General features: G+C 40.4%; 1 pseudogene; it reads left to right on the top strand.

Moving 5' to 3' along the window:
- Window positions 1–1,359: 1,359 nt before the first annotated feature.
- Window positions 1,360–4,207, top strand: LOC142427577 (small ribosomal subunit protein RACK1-like; annotated as a pseudogene).
- The last annotated feature ends 17,487 nt before the right edge of the window (window positions 4,208–21,694 follow it).

Raw genomic sequence — 21,694 nt, 5'->3', positions numbered from 1 at the left:
AAGAACAAAACCACAATGTTAAATGGTTATCAATTGTATGAGAAATGCAACAGAGATGGAGCTTAAGCAGTAACACATGCATATTTATATTAGGGAGCTTGTGTACGGATTAACACAACGATCATTCACTTTAAGACACACTAGACCATGAACCCTGGCTTGATTAAAAAAAATTCTAACAACATAGAAGGGTTCTGTGATGCGTTTAAAAATGCACATTTAAAAAAAGAGAACCTGATGCAAAGGGCTTAAGTGGAGAGCAAATGCTTCAAAAATGATTAGGGCAAAGAATGTACAGATGTGCTTTATACAGTTGCTGTATGTATATGTATGGATTGTGATAAGAGTTGTATGAGCCCCTAATAAAATGTTTAAAAGAAAGATTATAGTAAACAACAACAACAACAACAAAAACACATTTAGGTTTCAGTTGCTCAGACTTCCATTCTCAACATAAGGGCAAAATAAAGCTCCATTGTCACTCACCAAATGAAAAGCTCATTAGCAATTAGTTTACATGAAAATTCCCACACTGGAAAAATAAATGGATCATGAAGAAGCACTAGCAACAAAGTAAACCAAAAAGGGAATAGTTACAAGAAATGCAAATGAGGACTTTCAAGTTTATGATCAATATGTGAAGAGCCCAAAGCCACCATTCCAGTCCCAAAGGAAAATGCTGACCATATTGAATTCAGAGTACTGAGATCACAGTGCATGGTTTTGTTCTGTTGTACATTAAAAAAATAATCAGTCACTGAGCCAATTCTGGCATATAGCATCCCATATACACTGTAGAACAGCCCCTGTTTGTTTCTGAAACAGCAGCTCCTTAAGGGAGTAGGAAGCCTCATCTTTCTACTGCAGAGCAGTTAGGGGTTTGGATTTCTGAACCTGTGGTTAGCAACCAAATGCATAACACACTACATCACCATGGGTGCATAGTATTGCTATGAATTGGAGAAAACTAGATGGCAGCTAACAACAAGAAAGGCTTTCTTTTCAATGACTCTAGTTAATTGGTCTACTTAGCACCCAGAATAAACAACTGTCCTAAAAATGAGGGGAGGCACACATAGGTATTCTCTCACCTGATTTCTACTGTGTTATCATGCTGTGTATCTGCCTATAGGATCCTTTTGTCTAGTGGTGGTTTTCATCTTGTGCCATTAGTCGTCTAATTAATTGAATTCATTGAAAACAGTGATTTGAAGGATGTGATGGAATTAACTAAGGGAATAGCCAAAAAGAGTTTGTTCCAGGAGGGGACAATATCTGACCACAGGGGATCAGGAAAGAGTATATTTCATGTTTTAAGGATAGTCAAATCTCAGGATGATCAGATAAATATTAATAAGGATGAATGGTGTCAGAAAGGTATGATTGAGACTTCAATGAAGAAATGAATACAAAAAGACTGAAGTCAATAAAAAGGTAGCATGTTCCAAAGCAACTGTCCTCCACAAACTGATTAGTTTCCAAAACTGTCACACACAAAAATTTCTTGCACTTCACAAGAGTCCACAAAAATGTGGATTTAATTGCATTTAGCCTAAATAACAATAAATGGTAAAGAATAAGGCCTGGATTGGTCCACACATAACTCCCTGCCATCACGTCTAGTACAACTCACGGCATAGCTATCAGAGTAGAGCTTCCTATAGGAGTCCCAAGCCAGTGTATCTTTACTGGAGCAGGCAGACTCATCTTCTCCTGCACATTTGCAGCTCAATGTGTAACCCACTGGACAAAAGGGCTCCTTTGTTCATATATTATACACATTACCCAATCAAGTATCAATACAGGAACACATGAAAGGCCAACAGAGAAAGATAAGCAACCCTAGAAAAGGCCTACCAATTTGTAAGGGAAGCTAATTCATGACACATCAGGCTCTGACAGCAAGTACTCACACTTTAAGGTGTGGGTCCCTAAATGGAAGTTCCTGAGTAGTACCAACTCACCAACAGCTGAGTGCTCAGTTACCAAACAAAAGATTGGAGGATGAAGACAACACAGAAGTACCTTAGAAGAACGATATGGCAACCAACTCCAACTATACCTTACAGTGTATAGTTTTACTCTGGAACCACATACAGTCACCATATGGAATTAAGTGGTAGGCAAAATGACTGATATTTATCAAATTATTATCTAATTTGGAGAGTCTATTCCTATGCAAAAATAAACTCCAAATAGATTAACATAATTATGATCATGTAAAACTATACTATTTTGGAATTTAAAAAATAATGACAGCAGGACAGAGAAAAACTAAGATGAAAACATAAGAGGATAGACTGAAAAATTCATCTGTATTAACATTCAAAACAATTTACCAGAAGGCAACAAAAAAGAGTAAGATATGCAATGGATGCATGTATATGATTGTGATAAGAGTCGTACAAGCCCCAAATAAGACAATTTAAAAATAAAAAAGAAGATACAAATATCCTGAGGCAATTTTACAAAGTTTATAAATCTGCTGTAAGTTGTCAGAGAAAAATAAACTAAGTGTGCAAAAATATGAGAAGTCTTCTCGGTAGTAGTTTTAAGAGATTTGAAGTACAAAATCAAACTAAGAAATCACTGTACACGTGGATCACAAGCCCTCAAAGTACTTCATCAGATAAGCAAATGGAATAACTATACATGCACATTTTGGGCAGGAAAATATATTAAATACTTCGGCTCTTTTAGTAAATTTTAACTTGGATATGATGTTCAACTCAACAATTTCCTCTCACCAGAAAGTGCTTTCCAGAGAGCAACAGAAGTTCAGAAAGGGAATGACGAGAATAAGGGCAGTAACATTCACAAGAGTAAAATTACATTTGAACCACTTGAATCCTTAAAGCGCTACAATAGGTAGGTATAGCCTGGGCCAATCACACATTGGAAACTTGTGTATGAGTCAACACTGATAGACCAAAGACAAAACAACCAACATGTGAAAAACTCAAAAGCATTCTGAAGAAAATAAATCAATGAGAACCCAGACACAGTTTATCATGGAATATACAGAAAGCTCAAAAGAGGCAAAACTAAACTACACAGTTTATGGATTAAGACATGGGTGTCACAGTTATGAATATTTCTTGGACATAAAATAGTCTCACGGGATAGCTAGATTACTTGTCTTAATATCATCCAAGCTTTTTTTTCCACGCTGAACAGCAGCAGGAGCTGGTGTCGGAGCTATCCGGTGCCATCCATGTCACTGCTGCGACCCCCGCACCCGCTGCCACCCTGACTGAGCAAATGACCCTTCGTGGCACCCTCAAGGGCCACAACGGCTGGGTAACGCAGATCGCTACCACGCCACAGTTCCCCGCCATGATTCTGTCTGCTTCGCGAGATAAGACCATCATCATGTAGAAGCTCACGAGGGATGAGAGCAACTATGGCATTCCCCAACGTGCTCTGCGTGGTCATCTCTTCTGATGGCCAGTTTGCGCTCTCAGGCTCCTGGGATGGAACACTACGTCTCTGGGATCTTACAACGGGCACCACCACACGCCGCCATGTTGGCCATACCAAGGACGTGCTGAGTGCGGCCCTCTCCTCTGACAACCGGCAGATTGTCTCAGGCTCCCGAGATAAGACCATCAAGCTGTGGAATACTCGGCGTTTGCAAGTGCACCGTATAGGACGAGAGCCACTCTGAATGGGTGTCCCGTGTGCGCTTTTCGCCCAACAGCAGCAACCCCATCATCGTCTCCTGTGGCTGGGACAAGTTGGTCAAGGTGTGGAACTTGGCTAATTGCAAACTGAAAACGAACCACATCGGCCACACAGGCTACCTGAACACTGTGACAGTCTCTCCGGATGGATCCCTCTGTGCTTCTGGAGGCAAGGATGGCCAGGCCATGCTGTGGGATCTCAATGAAGGCAAGCACCTTTATACCCTCGATGGAGGAGACATTATCAATGCCCTGTGCTTCAGTCCCAACCGCTACTGGCTCTGTGCTGCCACTGACCCCAGCATCAAGATCTGGGACTTGGAGGGCAAGATCATTGTTGATGAGCTGAAGCAAGAAGTGATCAGCACCAGCAGCAAGGCCAAACCACCCCAGTGCACCTCTCTGACCTGGTCTGCTGATGGCCAGACTCTGTTTGCAGGTTACACAGATAACCTCGTGCGAGTATGGCAGGTGACCATCGGCACCCGGTAGAAATGTGTGGCACAGCTTTTTTGAAATTCAAAGACTGGCTTTCTGAATATATATATATATATATATATATATATATATATATATATATATATATGTCAATCATCCAAAAGTGTAATATTCTACATTCTACTTTGGAGAGTCATGTCTGGGATCTTATCAGCTGTGAGTGGCCATCTGAGATAAATTATTGGTCTTTACTCAACTGGCATTAAAGTGAAAGATAGAAGTCAAAGATTCAATGAAGAATCTAGTCTACATTATCGAGTCTGGTTTTATCTACCCTGAAACCAGAACTAGATGGGATTGTGCAGGTTACCATGACAGATCATTCTAATTAAGTTCTGGACAGAATGGGAGTAAAATGTCCAATAGTATCTCAAATTCCTGAAAAAGAAAAACAAGTAAACAAACCAACAAACAATGAGTTGAGACACTTTTTAAAAAAATCATTTAAGACACTCTTTAAACCTTGAACCCAAACTAGCCTCTGCAGTCACCTTTTAGCTAAATAATGGATTGGCTCATAAGAGAGTACTTTAAGAGTGCCTGTGAGTACTTTCCTCCACTAAAAAAGTTAATTCTATGAGACCAAAGGACAATTATTTTTAAGTAGAGGTGAGGATGAAAGGGAGCAGGGAAACTAGATTAACTAAAAGAGAACAATAAGAACAGAAATGCTGAGAATGTTTTACAAATGATGAAGAATGTAGCCAATGTCACTGAACAATTTGTGTAGAAAATGTTGAGTGACAAAACACACTGCTGTCTAAATTATGACTGAAAAACCAAAATAAATAGTCAAATGGTAAAAACAAACAAGCAAACAAAAACCTCAGAATGTGTGGTAGTTATAGAATCTGTTATCAATTTGAGAAGATTAATGGTGAAGGGGTGGAGCCTAGCCCATCAATCAGGTCAATGAGGCCTCTGTGTGGGCATGGCCTTCTCCTGATTCTGGGAGCCCTGGTATTCCTCCTTTAAGGTGGAAACACTCTCTCACTGCTCACTCCCTGGGAGACATTGCAGCTGAGAAGACTCATGGAACTAAGCTAGTGCCCTGAGCTGGAGAATCACGTGGAGACCCCTTGTCAGCACTGAGATGCTTACAGTGCCACGGGATCGACAAGACTTCCTACCCATTGGCCTATGATCTTTCTGCATTCGGTGTCATTCCATGTGTTTTGTGAGTCTGAAGAAGACTTTATAAATTGGAATTGGGCAATATGGACTAATGTCAGACATATGGACTTGATCTGGACTGGGGCTGGGACTGTTTTCTCAATATTCAATTGCTTTTGTATATAAACCTTTCTTATACACATGAATGTCTATGAATTTGTTTCTCTAGTCCACCAGCACTAACACAGATTGAAACATATTATAAGAGCAATAATAATAATAATAATGTACTGCAATAAAAACTTCTCAAAGGCATATAATCATAATCTCCAAGCAGGTAAGAAATGTGATCACAGTAGAACACTGGAAGGACAAAAAAACCCTAATGGTTTCTATGTATTAGCAGGGATTTCATTTCCTATAAATGAAGAATGGATAGTTTATGGACCTCTTGTTTATCACATAGTTGACAATAAAAGTGCTAAAAATAGTATACTATAAAAGAAATAATATAACACCTGAAAACTCCCAATTTTCATAAAACTTTATTTCAGAGGGTTTTTATAGCTAAATTTTGATTAACTCATCTTGGAATTTACATTTTTATTCACTAGATTATCCCTGATGGAAACTGTGGTGAGCTGCTAACTGCAAGGTCAGTAATTCTACCTTGTCCTTCAGGGTCACTATAAGCTGGAATCCACTGGTGGAGTGGGTGTCTCTGGGCATTTAAAGCTGGGTTTGCTAATCTATGGAGCTGGAACTGAGCACCTTTGGGTTGAGGCTCAGAGCAAAGTGGCAAATGTGTTGTGCCTTTATCAGTCCCAAAGAACGCTGTTGCATGCCCAGATGACACAAACATGCAGGCATGTTACACAGGAGATTCACATGTCTGCTCACTTGTGCATCCCTGTTGCAGGAAGAGGAGATGTTCTACCTCCACGAAGAGCGCTAACCTTGGACACACACGGGCAATTTTCACCCTAGCTCTCAACAGCTGCTGAGTAGGAATCAACTAGACGACAGTGAGTTGATTTCCAGCCTTCATGCTCAGCCCAACCTCATACATCCTTAATTTTTCCATTTAATATGATAGTTTCTACACAGCCCGCAACCTGAGTGAAAAATACAAGGAGCTTACTGGTAGCCAATCCTTTATGCCACGAATGCACAAAAGGCCTTCAAAAAGGTCATGACCCTTCCATGGTAAAGGTTATGGAATTTATCCATGAACTTTTTGAATTCACTGCATATCTGTTCCTAATATTTTATGCTAAACAGAATAATGTAATAAATCTTTGGGATGCCTTTTGATCTTCCATGAAAACTCAGAGTATTAAGCATTTTACATATAGCATCTCACTTCAAGATCTATTAAAGTTGATATTAATTTCATTCTCAAGTTACTGTAGAGTCCATTTAGGTTACAGTATATCTGTACAATTCACATAGAAACTTGTGAGAGCTGGAAATTAACAGAAGGACTTTATTTTTCTGAGTCTTGAAACTTGACAGATTCAAGTGTGTAGTTTCTCATGTTAGTTAAAAAACTCAGCCTTGGAACTGATCACAACGATTTACATGTAACCTCCTCCCAGGGGGACAGACAACACTAAAGTGGGTGAAGGGAGACACTGGTAAGTGTAACACATGAAAAAATAATGATAATGTACAAATCATTAATGGTTCATGAGGGGAGGAGGGTAAAAAATGAAGAGCTGATACCAAGGCCTCAAGTAGAAAAAAATGTTTTGAAAACAATAATGTCATCATATGTACAAATGTTCTTGACACAATGAATGTATGTATGAATTGTGGTAAGAGCTGTACAAGCCCTCAATAAAATTATTTTGAAAAGAAAGAAAAAGCAACCACAGTACTGACTTTTCAAAGTGTGTGTACAAGCAAGCATGTGTGCCTTGTTTAGTTTTTTATGTCCCTGAGCATTACAAATGGTTAACATGGATAGGTGTTCATGGAAAGATTGGACGTTTGTTTCTACTCAGTCTCCAGGGAAGAAAGACTGGGTGATGCACTTTGAGAAACCTGTCACTGAAACCCCTCTGCAACATCCCGGTGCAATGACACACATGGAGCCTCCAGGAGTTGGTGTGGATTTGATGGCATCTGCTTGGTTTGCTTCATTTCGAGAGATAGAGAATTCTGGCTTCATTTGCTACCTTCAAGCTGGCACTTCAAGGCAACCAGCAGCTCTGTAAGAGGAAACGAGACTGTCTACTCCGGTATAGATTTTGAATCTCAGACACCTATAGTGGAACACTGTGAGTCAGAATTGACTTTGTGGCAGTGAGTTAGTTTTGGGGCTCAGAAACAATGAAGGGTTCTACAAACAGCTTGCACTGCACTGTTCAACTGAGGATTGACGGGTTAAACAGTCTGCATTACTGTGGAAGAAGACAGGACTGGAGATCTGCTTCCACAAATGTGACACTCTGGAAACACTATGGAACTTTTCTGCTTTATAACACATGAATTTTCCACAAGATGGAATTAGCTCCAAGGTACCAAACCAAAGGGAAAATTAAACATGATAGCATATTCAAGTCTATGTATGCACATTGGCATTATGTTGAAAATATAATTAAATAACTAAAACAATACTCATTAAGAATCACCATGTCTATAATAAGAAACATGTAAGCCTGGTGAGAACTTGGCATATCTAAATTAGTCAGTGAAGAAGTCCTACTGATCCAGTGGTTAAATGATTAGCAGCTACATGAAATGAAAGCAGTTTTGGCCCATGAGATGGCAATCTGGTCACAGTGAATAAAATAAGCTTCTTATCAAGACCACTTGGCTAAAAGGCTACAACATTCAAGCATTACCATGCAGTGGGGCACAGAGAAAATGGTAGCTTATTTTAAATACGATCATATCTACTGTATATGAGTTATATGTCTGGATCTTGCCTTCTATTAGGAATAGTTATGACACAATTTTTTAAAATGAGGAGCTATTAGTAGGACACAGTTCTTGCACAGTAAATTCAAACAAATTGAAGGTGAAACAGTTAACATATGAAACCAATCAAAAGGATAAAAAGTATTTACCTACTTTGAATTTGGTTCCAAGAAACTGTTATATCCGGGCCTCGAGACCAATGAGGGCCACATCGAAAAGCATCAAATGAAAAGCTTTACTGGAGGCAGCTGCCAAGAAACAGGCAACAGCTAGCTCTCAATACATCTGGGCCCCAAGCACCACTCGGATTCTGGTTTATAAAGCAACACACCCTGAGTGGGTGGGAACACTTTCGGCTCCAATCACAGCTGTACACACTGACTAGGGGGATGGACCAGCTAGGGAACTTCCTGCTGGTATCCAATATGGGCATGGGCAGCAGCCCACCAAAATTTTGAATCTGGTGGGTCTGGGGACCAATGCAGAAATAGCAAGCTTAAGCAATAAAAAAATAGAGAGGAGAGTGTCAGCAAGTTAGCAAATGAGACTTAATGTCCTTCAGTCAAAGTATGCAGCTGTTAGGATGTGGATGTATGGCCCACCACTGATGATTTCAAACTCAGTCTTGTGAGGAGAAGGGGTTGGGGGAATTGAGGACCAACTCAATTAAGCATAAGTTGGAAAATATAGAAGCTAAATTTAGCAAATTAACAAAAACGTGCTGACCTTGAGAGCATATACTACGAAAATATACCAATTCTGACTCATAGTGACCCTATAGGACAGAGAAGTACTACCCTGTGGATTTTCAAAACCAAGACACTGAAGCCTATTATTTCTCCAGATTAATACAAAAAAGGACCTAAACTAAATAATTTCTGGATTCTGCAAATCAAAAGATGTAAAAGGAAAGCAAAATTCCCTGTTGATAAAATGAGTGGACACTAAATCTGGGCCAGCATTGCTCTAAGAGTCAAAAGGGATGATAAAGGGGGTGGTGGAAAGCATTGATAGAGATGAGCCATTCACACAACTAATCTCTGAGTGGAGGTTTATTAGGGGAAACATCCCCATGTGGGGCTCTTCACACTCCAAGTGGAAAGGTATAGCATCACAGAGACCAATCTCAGGAGCTGTAGTAGAGAGTAAAGTCTTAGCACTCCAGTGAGGAAAGGGATATAGATGGCTGTGCAGCTTAAGCCTCCACTGAATTATTTCTGATCCTTAAGCAAGCATATAGATTAAATTTTCCCAGGAGCAGAGGAACTTGGAAAGTTGATACCTTTCACCAATCTCCAGCCAGTCCAGGGGGTCCTAGAGTCAGGAGCCATGGCTTATCAGTTGAGCCCTGACTGCCTGGGTCAGATGGCCCTGGAGCAATCTTGTAAAATCCTCTATCTGGCAACGAAGGTGGCTCAGTTATGGTCCTGTCCCTGCTTTTGTAGTCCCATTTATAACAATACTGTACTGAAGTTCCACCAATCATAAACTTGCGACAGTTTCCTCTGCTGCTGTAATAGTTAGCGTAAGTAAAGCCATTTATACTAAGCAAACATTCTGCCCCAGTCCTAAAATGCAACCACAGGCCTTACAGCATTCTAAAAAAAAAAAAAATAGCCCCTTGTTCTTAAAATCAGCAAAAAACTATCCTGGACCAAGAAATTGTGCAACTGCAAAGTCTGCTTCTGTACCAGCTTGATCAGCTGCGCTGCTTAACAGCAAGTTCTGCTTCTGTACAGCTCAGCAGATTAATGAAACCTTATAAAAACCCAAGTCTGTAAGCAGGAGGGAACCATCCAGCCAAGCTTTTTTTTTTTTTTTTCCCCTTTCAGGCTGCTGGTCCTTGCGCTGATTCTTCTTCTTTTTTGTTTATAAACTTTTCTATTTCTTTCAATCTCACATCTCAGTTGTTCTGGTCCAGCTCATGTACAACACTGCAATCTTACTTAATTAGATTCTCGACTTGAATGTTTCCCTAAACTGTGCTAACGATCTCCTTCATCCAGTGACAGGTCTGTGTCTTTGTATTCTCTTTGTCTCTTTTAAAACTTAATAAATGTTCTTCTTAAATTATATTTGAGATTGGAGTTCCTTTTACTGTCTAAAACGGAGCAGAAGCTAGTTTCCAAAAGCAGAAATGGTTAAGAAGGATCATGCAGCAAGATCTGTTACAGAGTAAAAAGGAGACCCCATTTTAAATACAGTTTAAAGAGAACATTTATTAAATCTTATGAGACAAATATAGCACAAAGACACAAACAGATCATCTGAATAAGGGAAGCCACCAAAAGGAGGAGGAAATGGCTTCCCAGGTTCACAATTGAGATGGGAGCTAAAGAGGGATTGGGGGAGGGGCAGAGCAAAGGAAACTCACAAAAGCATGGCTGGTGGCCAATGAATGCATCACAATGACAGACATTCCATCCTTAGATTGAGGGTTTACAAATGGGTCCAGGGCCTCCTGACTAATGCAGTCAGGGCAAGACTGTAGCACATGGCTGCTGTTTAGGAGACTCCCAGTACTTTCTACAGTTTGGTGACCTCCATCAAGGGCACACACACGCAGACAAACCTCCAAGAAAGACTGCTTCTCCCTGGGCTGCCTGTGTAGAGGTGAAGGTAATCCACACTCAAGCCTGAGGGCAATTACCTACTACCTTTGTTCCTCGGCAGAAACCATTCAATGGAGGCTTACTCTTTGAGGGGACTGCAATCTAAGTGAGAACTTAATCTGTGCCGAGATTTGGGGCTGTCACTGCTATTTGGGTTTGTCACTGCTATTGTCACCCTTTTGGAAAACAAGGTGCTGAGAAGTTAAACTCTAATACAGACCTCAGTCACCAAGGGGGTGACCTGATGCCTGCAAGGCTGCCCTCTCCTTTCAGTAAAGGCCACTCTATGGTCCCCATGCTCTCATGCCCGCGACCTGACAGTGAAGGGACCGGGCCCTGGCAAGAACCCACCCCCAATCACGCCTTTCTGGAGTGAGAGGTGAGGGTGCAGGAGGATCTCTGAGCAAGAAATTCAGCCAGAATATTCCCGGGCCCGAAGGCAGAGGCCTGTAGCCAGCTCAGAAAGGGTTTAACTGGAAATGTCCCAGGGGGTCGTGGCGATCTGGAACAATGGAACACCAGGTGCGGGATCTATAAAGTCCGCAGGAACCCAGACACAGCTGGGGACGCCAGGCCTGCGGGCGATTCCGCGCCGGGGATCAGCACAGAAACAAAAACTCACTCACCCGTAGGAAGTCGTGGGATGCTCACTCGGATCCTTCTCACTCAGAAGTGAGTTCTGCAGGAAATTGCATCACTTGGGGAGGGGGGGTCGGGTGGTGTCTATGCGAAGGGGTGGGGCCTGGAGATAATGAGGGAGACGTGGAGGGAGGGGCCTAGAGGTGAGGCTCAGGGCCTGGAGTGGCAATGGATTCATTCTTAATCTTTTTAGGCTGGAAACCCTGCTGACACCTGTTCTCTTTGGATGGCTCTGTTTGCATTTGAAACACATTTGCATTTGAATCGCAACAACACACAAGCCCAGACAGAAAGAAGAACTGAAAGAAAAATGGTGGAAAACAAAAAAAGAAAAGTGGTGGGTGGAAGGCATGCTACCCAAGTGGAATTTCCCCAATTGACAAGCCAGCTGCTAGGGCCACAGAGACCCACACTTGACAGCATCTGATGCCATCTGCTCCACTTGACCATCTCTCTCCTGGTTTTCACCTGAATGCCTCTCAAACTCAGACACTGATTTCAGGTTCTGCTCCCAGTGCTGCAGCACTGAGACTCAAGTCTCCTCAGGTGAGCATCAATATGGGGAATTCCTGAAAATGCCACAGTTGTCCAGTTGTCATCTCCTCTTCTTCTCTTCCCCTGCTCTCTCCCTCTCCTCACTGCTAAAGATTTATTTCCCCACAATCTGTGGGTTCTGTATTACTCTTTTTATAAGGTGTCCAGGTTTTAACATTGGTAAAGTAGAACATCATTGACAGGGGCGGGGGGGGGGGGGGAGCGGGTGTTCTTGATTAAAAATTTGGTCTATATGGAGCAATAATAATTTGCATAGAACACAAAATAGTCTTGTAATATATCTACAAATATAATACATTAAAAATTATGTATAGTATTTTATTCTTTGGCATATTTCTCATTTGAGTGAATTTTTAGTAGATTGCTGCTGTTGTTTAAAAGGTCATGAAATTTTTCACAAGAATTCGTTAAATTATATTTCACACATAAAATGGTTTCAATGTCTCAACACTTAATTGCGATTTTTCTGATGTCCACACTTTATTTACTGTAGAAAAAAACGCATTCAGTCACAGCATTAGTTCCTGGTAACGACAGCATCCGCATATTCCACAATTTTTAGTGCATTATTGTATGGAACATGGTTTGTTTAAATTGATAAAATATTTCTAACCATTTGTTCTCTTTTGTGATTTTTGCTGATGCCCATATTTAATCTTTTCCTTATCAATTTATTTTTAAAGTAATGATACCTATTTTAAAAGATCATTTTTTGAAATATTACTATATGGGAAATTTTGAGTAATATGATCGAAATCGAATGATTTTTGCACATCATTCCAATTAAGTTGTTGTTTTAATGTAGCCCAATGAAAATGTTCAATATCACTGAAATGTACCATCCAGTCTTCTACGTAATCTATCCAGTTACTATAGAACTTTTTAACGTGATTCATTATATCTGCACGATTTATTGCACCTTGTTCTTCTAGCTGGCTTATACTATTACGGATAATTAATGGGAGAAAATTATTTTCTAACTGCTCTTGATATTGAAATGTTAAATTATTAACTTCATTTGCTACTTCGATTACTGAAATTTTGTCACCGTAAGTTTTATAGCATTTTGAAAAAGAGCTGCTTGATTGTGTTCCAACTGTAGGCAAATTTTTGAAGATTCTTTTTCAGAAAACTCTTCTAAAATTCTAGGACATTTATCCTATGATAGAAAGTAGGACTTCAAAGGATCGTATATTTTCAAAATTCTTTTGACAGCTGGCAAAAGAGCTAACCAGTGTGTTTTACTATATCCAAGTATTTTCTGATATTCGACTTCCACAGTTTCACAAAATTCTTGAAGTATTTCAACGCACACAGTGTATATATAGAGATAAGAATATATTTTAATAACAATATTTTCCACATCTATGGGCAACAAATCAGCAGCTGTTTGAATGGCGTTATGTATTATGTGCACTGCACAACCAACACCAATATTTTGATTAAGGTTTTTGTTTAATTTATAAAAAATATTATTTGTTCCTCTTTACTTTTCCTCCAAAATTTGTGTTTGTGTTGTCTGCACAAAATGGAATTATTTTATGTTTCAAATTGTTTTTTTTCCAAAATATTAATAATGGAACTGAAAATTATTTCAGAAGGTTCACCAGGCAGAGAAACGAAATCTAAAATTTTAATTTATTCCAGTTTCCGAATCAAAAAAATCTAATAATTGTTGGAAATAACTTTATATCCTTATTAGATGCATCAGAATATATGGATATAAAATTATTTTCTATATTTTTGTTTAATTCTGAAAATGCATATGGGGAAAGCACATTACACACAGTTGCCTCGGATTTTGTTCTAGCACAGGCAAATTTTTGTTGAACAACTTTTTGGAATGATTGTGATTAATAGCATGAAAAGACATAAGTCCTTCTGCTAATGCTAATTTCTTTTCTTCATCTCCATAAGTTATTTTCCGAAAAAAGAATTTCCTGTATTTTGAAGGAAGATGCAGCAGTATTTAAATATCTTTTATGTTTCTGTGTCTCCAAGTGCTTTGAAATATCATTCTTCCTGCCGTGCGAAATAGAAAACTCACCATTACATTTCTCACATTTTACCAGGTAATCGCTTTTGTTTTTTTTAATAAAAGGAAATTCACTTCTTAGATCATCATTGTATTTGCATCCTCTTTTCTTACTCATTATGTTAAAAATCTAAAAAATAATTTAAAATTATATTATACATTATTATATACATATTGCTTAAAAACATATTTTGGCAGGAGAGACCTGAAGGTTCCCACATCATTCAATGCGATGCTGGCAGAAGCCCCAGTCATTCCACTTGACCCTCTTAGAATTTCAAACTGCCTTTGGGACTTGCAGGGATGTGATGTGTTTGGCTAGGCTGGAACATAGGTGGCCATTATTATTCACAGCTATATTAGGGAAAACAAAAAACAAAAAATATTCTATCTTATTTATTCAACAACTGTCTCCAGGACAACTAGGAGAGGTGGGGGAGAAACCAGACTGGGGTGATTCTGTCACTGTTTTCTTGTTGTTTCTTTAAGTTGACAGTAGTGAAATGGGTGTTCCCTAATAAGTCCATAGATCAAAACAGGTCCCTTTTAACAAGTGAACTTTGAAAAAGTAACATGATCTTCGTCCAATAAACAGTCACATAGATGAGTCTTGAATTACCCTTCAGCCTAAAACAGTAACTTAAGAGCCTCAGACATAGGTTTTTCTAGATTATTCCTTGAAGGTCTGTTGCCAGATTTGGAGAGTTGTTCTTAATCCTAATTTTCTTGGTAAGTGGTTTGTTTTTTCTCGCACTATTATAATCTGATTGTTCCATCTTTGCTGATTGGGTGCTGAGAACAGAAGGAATAATCCTTGTCTTCCTCTCCTTCCCCTCTAGCACCCAAAGGAACTTTACATAGATAGATGTTTGCACAACTTTCTGATGCAGTGTTTTGGCACTCAGCAGACAAGCGAGACTGAAGAAGCGCTCAGAAGTAGGCACATGTTACGTGCCCGGAGGAAAGGAAGAAGGGCACGAGTCCCCATGCTTAGACCTGTGCACAGCAGGAAGCAGATATGACAAGCACAGAAGCTAAGGGGTTGGGAAGTTAAAAGAGTTGAGAGTTTGGCAGAAGGCTGACCCCATAACTATGGTCAATGGACGCATACAGCAGGGATGGGGCCTTCTACGAAACAAAGAGCAATGCTTCCCTATTGGGGACATTTAATGAAAGGCCTGATGAGTAACTTCATAAATATCAGCCATTGAAAATGCTTGGGGGAACACAAAGAAAGAAAGAAAACGCTTGGGAACACAGTACTCCTTTGACAACACATGGGGTGCCAGAAGTCAGATGTGGCTTTTGTGGTGGTGGGTTTTTTGTTGTAGATGGGTATTTTTCCTGCTTGTTGTTTGGATTTAGGGGTAATCGGAGTGTATAGTTCTTACACTCAGTGCTGTGAGGTTAGAGGTTTGAATTCACCCAGAGTTGTCTAGGAAGAAAGGCCTGGTGGTTTACTTCTGGATAAAAGAATCTGGCCGTCAGAACCCACCTGGAGCACAGTTCTACTGTGACCCACATGGGGGCACCACGAGTCAGAGTCGACTGGACAGCAACTAGTTTTCTGGTGGTTTCTCTGTTTATTGCAAAAGTATAACTTTTCTCATATTTACATGAATGGCCCAGGATGCTAGTTTCTTCCCATGGAACTCTGTTTCCCTGAATTCAACACACATTGTGTATAGTATTTAACTTAAAATTCATCAGGAGGAGCCTGCTGCTCTACCAATACCTAAAGTCCCATCTGCAGGGACCATAATCTTTAGTGCCTCCCAGAACCACAAGATCAACGACAAGATGGCCAAACACAAGATGGGCGCTGTCTATTGTTCTTTGAGCACGGATGGCAACTAAGTGTGTATTTTAAATGCTGCTCTACCTTTAAAAAAAGAAACTTAGCATCACCTATAGGACTGGTTTCAAGATGACCATATTTTTCACATGTCACATGTCAAAGCACATAATATGTATGTGCATATAGCGTGCATAGCACATATAGGAAACTAATGGGATTGCATTGTTTGCCAAAAAAATAATTTAAAATTACATTATAAACATATTGCTTAAAAACACAGCAAGTAGGTACATAATTACATGAACATATTTTGTTAGGTTATAAATTAAATTAATTTGATTGCTGTAAAGTAACTATATTTTAAAATTATTTAAATTTTAATCCTATATTTCTTTCTAAATAATAACAATACTAACTTGTATTATTTTTTCTCTGAATTTGCTGTAACGTAAGTCGTGTCATTTTCAAGGCTGGCGCTAGACTTTTTGCCGCCACTATAAAATATAAATAACACGGGTACTTTCTGCTAAATTCAAGAAAATGTATGTATTTATTGAAATAAATAAATTACCTAAATTATATGCATATCTAATTTGTTGACATCACGACAGTTACAAAATGTTTTCATCGTTGCCAATGGCAAAAATGCCATTGTTCATTAAGTCCAAACAATGGTGGTCGAATTCTAACAACTGATCAGCAATGCGAACTTTGATAAGCAGTTCTTGATAATCAGTTCTCAACAATTATTTGTTATTATTAAAGTTTAACATTATAAAATTAACAAAAATAATATAAAACTCATATCCTGGCGAAATAGCCACATGGCAGCCAAAAACCGTATATTCCCTTCCCGTTCTCCCGCTGTTCCCTAGCTTGTTGTGCATTCTTTTCAAAAATCAGGACTTTTAAAAAATGCCACAGGACGCCAGACACATTGTTAGAAATCGGGACTGTCCCACCAAAAGCAGAACATCTGGTCACCTTACAAATAGCTATGCCATGATCTGCATCCACCAGGCTCTGGGGAAGCATCTGCAGTGGGTCTCAAGAATTAGTACTGGGGTGGTGGTATATAATACAAAGACTCTGTGAAGGGTCAATTCACTATCTCCAAAGACGACTCCTAGAACATATTGTATCTGTGTATGAACAGGCTGAAATTCGAGGACATGCCTTTGTGTTACTGTGCTACCATCACAGTGAGGAGATTCAGATTCAACGGGGATACAAGCCTCCCCTGCAGGGAGAAAACAGGCCCCCACAGGGGCACTCCAGACCCACAGAGCACAGGTCTCAGGTCCAGGAGCAGGTGCAGATGGAGGGAGGTTCAGGACTGCTTTCCTGTTGTGGTATTGGTGTTCTTCTCCATGTCTTGGTTTCCCTCAGAGAATCTCTCTAATATTACCATGACTATCCCTGATACATTTTAAAAGTTGTATTATAAGAAGAAAACATTCTGTAGAAAAATAAGTCTGTTTGGTAATGGGAGGAAAATTACTCAGCATGTGGTTCTAAGGATCAGGCTCCAGAAGAAATTCAGGGAAACTTGGAGGTTCTGTTCTAATGAGATTTAGAGAAGATGGAGTGAGTGGGTGCTGCCAGAGGTTAGCTTTTGAATTGGATCAGAAAGACCGGTTTTTCAAACTCTCCAAATGATGCCTGAAGAGAAAGACGGTGCTGTGCTGCTGAAAGGACAGACTGAGAGCAGAGACTTCCATAGAATTCCCCCATTGTGACATTGAGTTATAGGTTAGAGTTATGTAGGTGGCTCGGTAGGGAAAAACCACATTAAAGCAGAATGTGGCTCCCCTATGGCTCTCATCTTCAGTGGGAAGTGTGCAGGTCAGACTCAGCACTGGTCCGAACTCTCTTTGTGTCTTAATCTGTTTTCTGTCTCTCTTGTTCATCAAGATGACATGATTCATGAATGTTTATGCTTCCCAATGCAAGTCTGTTCACATTCTCAATATGCCATTTTCATGGATAAAGACGCTCAATACTAAGGAAATGTCATAACTAACGCTATCTTTAAATACAATGCTGTCCTGATCCAAATGACATCATAATCCTTTAAAGAAATGAAAAATGATTACTCCATATGGAGAGTCCCAAAATAATCAAGGGACCCTCCCCCCCCCCCAAAAAAAGAACAAAGAGAGACCATCACACAAACCAACCTCAAAACTATTGCACAACCACAGCAGTCAAAACAGTCTGGCACTCGTACAATGATAGGTATGTTGACCAATGGAACAGAATAGAAGACTAATAAACAACCCATCCACATACAGGCAACTCATCCTCAACAAAGGCCCAAGGGACTTTATAATGGAGAGCGACCTTCTCTTCAACAATGGGGCCAGCACAATTGGGTCGCCACCCTCAGAAAAATGAAAGACAACTGAAAGCTCAGCTCATGTACAAAATCAAACACAAAGTGATCATCACAGACCTAAATATAAATCCCAGATCTATAAAGACCATCTGTAAGGAAATAGGCATACAAATAAGTGCCCCATTGCAATGAAAGTACACACAAAGAAGACAACATGGATGAGTGACCTTCTAAAAATCAGATTTATGTGCATCAAAAGAGTAAAAGAGAAGCCAAGCAACAAATAAAAACAAGCAAATGAAGAACTGTTGTAATTTTAAGCTGCAATGTTGTCTGCCTATTGAGTGTACGACAATAGACAATTGCAGCAAATATGATTGCATTTTCCTTGGACATATTTTCTATCATTTCCATCTTTCAGAATTTTGAGAGACACAGCGCACCTTGATTACGTGACTGACCAAGCCCAACCCCAGGAGATGGGGGACTGCAAAGCAAACCCAGAACATCTGCACTAGATCTCAATGTGTTCTGCTTCAGAGTGCAGGGAGCACTCAGGAGCTCATTGGGAACATGTGTACCAACCCTGTTAGGAAAGTGATGTGCAGATGGATACTGTCATGAGGTTGACACTTAAGACCTCTAGCAACCACTGCTATGAAATTATGAGATGATCATGGTAGTCATACTCAGAAATGGAGGTGACCTGAACTCGTGTGCAGCAACATCACGGTCTCAAGCTTAAGTCGGTCAGACAAGCAGCAAGAGCAGACAGTGAGATGGGGGTTTGGTGAAATGAACAGGATCAAGTGATGCTCTGCCAGTGTGCATGTGAAAAGTGAACCAACTCAATGATCTCCAAACGAAAAATGCGAGTGTCCTGTGCTTGAACCCCTGGATTTAGTGAAATCGATGTGTCTTCATTTTAAAGCAATGGCGCATTCCCTTCACCAAATTCGGGCCAAAGAAGTCCACATGACCAACACCTTGTGCTTGGATTTCCCCATTGTAAAAATATATATTCATTTGGAAATATATAGATTCTAATTCACCAGGAAATGAGTGGTGTCAGTCTTAAAACTGGGGAAAATGTTTTAACTTTGTTAGGAGGAAGGAAACAGAATGGGGTTTGAGCTTTAAAACTGTATGTTTAGAAATAGTGTCACAGCTTCTATAGTCAATAATATGAACAATTTTTCCAAAATTAGATAATCTTTGAGTTTAGGGAATAAATTTAAGGTGAGACCCATGAGCACTTGTGATGGGGCTGTGCCCAGAGCACAAATGGAGAGGCTGTTCTGGTTGGAGATGCTCACATTTCAATTGAAGCAGAGCCTTCTGGGTAAGGAACATTTACAAGCGTGTCTGCACTCACTCTCTGAATGTTGAGGGTCAGCCGCATTGATGGACCTAATTTTAATGGAGAGTGCCTGTTGGGTCTCAAGAAAATATCTTTTCATTCAAGATGTAAAATATTGTTCTTGCCTCTTATTTGTATTCTGATCCTGTTTTTAAATGGTTGTTTTCCACTTACTGCTCTCCTGAATCTTTGCACTTGAAAATCATGGCTCTGATTTTGCTGATTTTGCATTCTTGTGGATATTCCAGCAAACAAAGGCAGTGTCTTTATTCAGAATCTTGCATGTTTAGAGGCTACAGAGTTAAAATACTGTCTTGTCTGGGCCCAACTTTTCTAGGTGGCACGTTCTTCCCTGAGACCCTACGACACGAATCTCTTTACTTGCCCTGAGGTTGACCTCAGTCGTCAGGCTCTGGGATGGAGTGTGTGTATTGCTTATAAGAGCAGTGGGGTTGGTGATGATCATGGCCCAAGGTCAGAAAAATCCTGGCTGAAGAAGATTAGTAGGGGACAATGCCGACTGGAAACATTCTGCAGAGGCTTCTGGTCATATTGCATACATAAAATGCAAAGCTAAGAATGGAGCGTGTCCTTTGGACCCAGTGCCTGGTATACCCTTTCCTGACCCTCAGAATTTGGACTGAACAGAACCCACCACCACATAATTCATTTCCTCAAACTTTCATGAATTTCTGTTGGACATTGCAGTGATTCGCAGAACCCAGAAGCATGAGGGGATCTCCTCAAGGGAGGAGGGGGTGGGAATCGGAACTGAATGGCTTCATAGAAGAGTTGGACCTTTGAGGAAGTATCAACCCTAACTCCTTGGGACTAATCTGTAAGTTCATGCTTCTCAAAGATGTTGCTTCCACACAAGGAAAACTACCAAGTGCTATGAGGAGGTTACTTGGGTGTAAAAGAATAATATAAGAGATTTTGGAAAGTGTGAGGTTTGAAGATATCTTGGGGTCCAATTTCCAATTTTTGGTTTCAACAAACTATATCCTGCCCACTCTCTAGGGCATAGAACACATAAGAGCCCAAGGCAGGGAAGGAGCAATGAGGGGCTGGAAGGAGAGAACAATGGGCTCAGAAATCCTTGGCTTTCCATTTACCTTTCCTACACACCTCTTGGGGAAAATCTTCTCTCACTATAGACTAACATGCTTTTGATTTCAAACAAAGGGTTACACTAGCATGGCTCCGAAGGAAGAGGGGAGTCTGTTCTCTATAAATTTCTATGTATAAGGCCAAGGGTCCCTCACACGCAAATTATTCTCAGGCAACCGCACAATTTCACCTTTAGGCTGGGAAAGCTATCAGTTCTCTTTAGACAGGGCTGTAGGTCTCTTGGGAATCAGAGCTGTGGTCTAAAGATGCTATTTCTGTGTGTTCTCCTGTGCCTGGTGATAGTTCCCCAAGATGAAATTCAGATATGCGACCTGGGTCTATTGGGATGGTTATGACTTCAGGTGACTGACAAGGACAATATTATTTTGTTTGCAGGTGTCCTGTCCCAGGTGCAGCTTCAGAAGTCTGGTCCTGGACTGGAAGCCCTCCCAGAAGCCGTCGCTTCCCTGCACTATCTCTGGTTTCTCCATCATAAGCATTGGTAGCTGCTGGAACTGGATCCACCAGCCCTCAGGGAAGGGGCTGCAGTGGATGGGATTGATATGCTCTGAGGGTAGTACAGATTATAACCCGTCCTTCCAAAGCTGACTCTCCATCACCGGAGACACATCGAAGAAACAGTTCTCCCTGCAGCTGAGCTCCATGACTACTGAGGATGCAGTCGTGTTATTACTGCACAAGGGAAACACAGTGAGAAGTCAGTGTGAGGCCAGACACAAACCTCCCCTGCAAGGGAGACACTGGGCAGCAGGGAGCGCGCAGGACCCACTGAGCACACACACCCAGCCTTAGACAGGCACAGATGGATGGCAGGGAGGATTTCCTGTTAGAATGAGGGCCTTTTCTCCTTACTCTCAACATCCCCAGAGAAAAATTTGTCTTTTTCTTTTTTCTCTTTCTCTAAATGTTCTCCTTGCGGCAAGATTGGAAGGAAGAACTAGCATTCTCTGTTTGCAGTACCAATAATAAAAGTGACGCTGACCTTCATTTTCATCCTATAAACCTCA

The sequence above is a fragment of the Tenrec ecaudatus genome, chromosome 15 (genome assembly GCF_050624435.1).
Source record: "Tenrec ecaudatus isolate mTenEca1 chromosome 15, mTenEca1.hap1, whole genome shotgun sequence".
NCBI classification, from domain to species: domain Eukaryota; kingdom Metazoa; phylum Chordata; class Mammalia; order Afrosoricida; family Tenrecidae; genus Tenrec; species Tenrec ecaudatus.
Note: the sequence above shows the minus strand (reverse complement) of the source record. Positions and strands in the feature narration are given on the sequence as shown.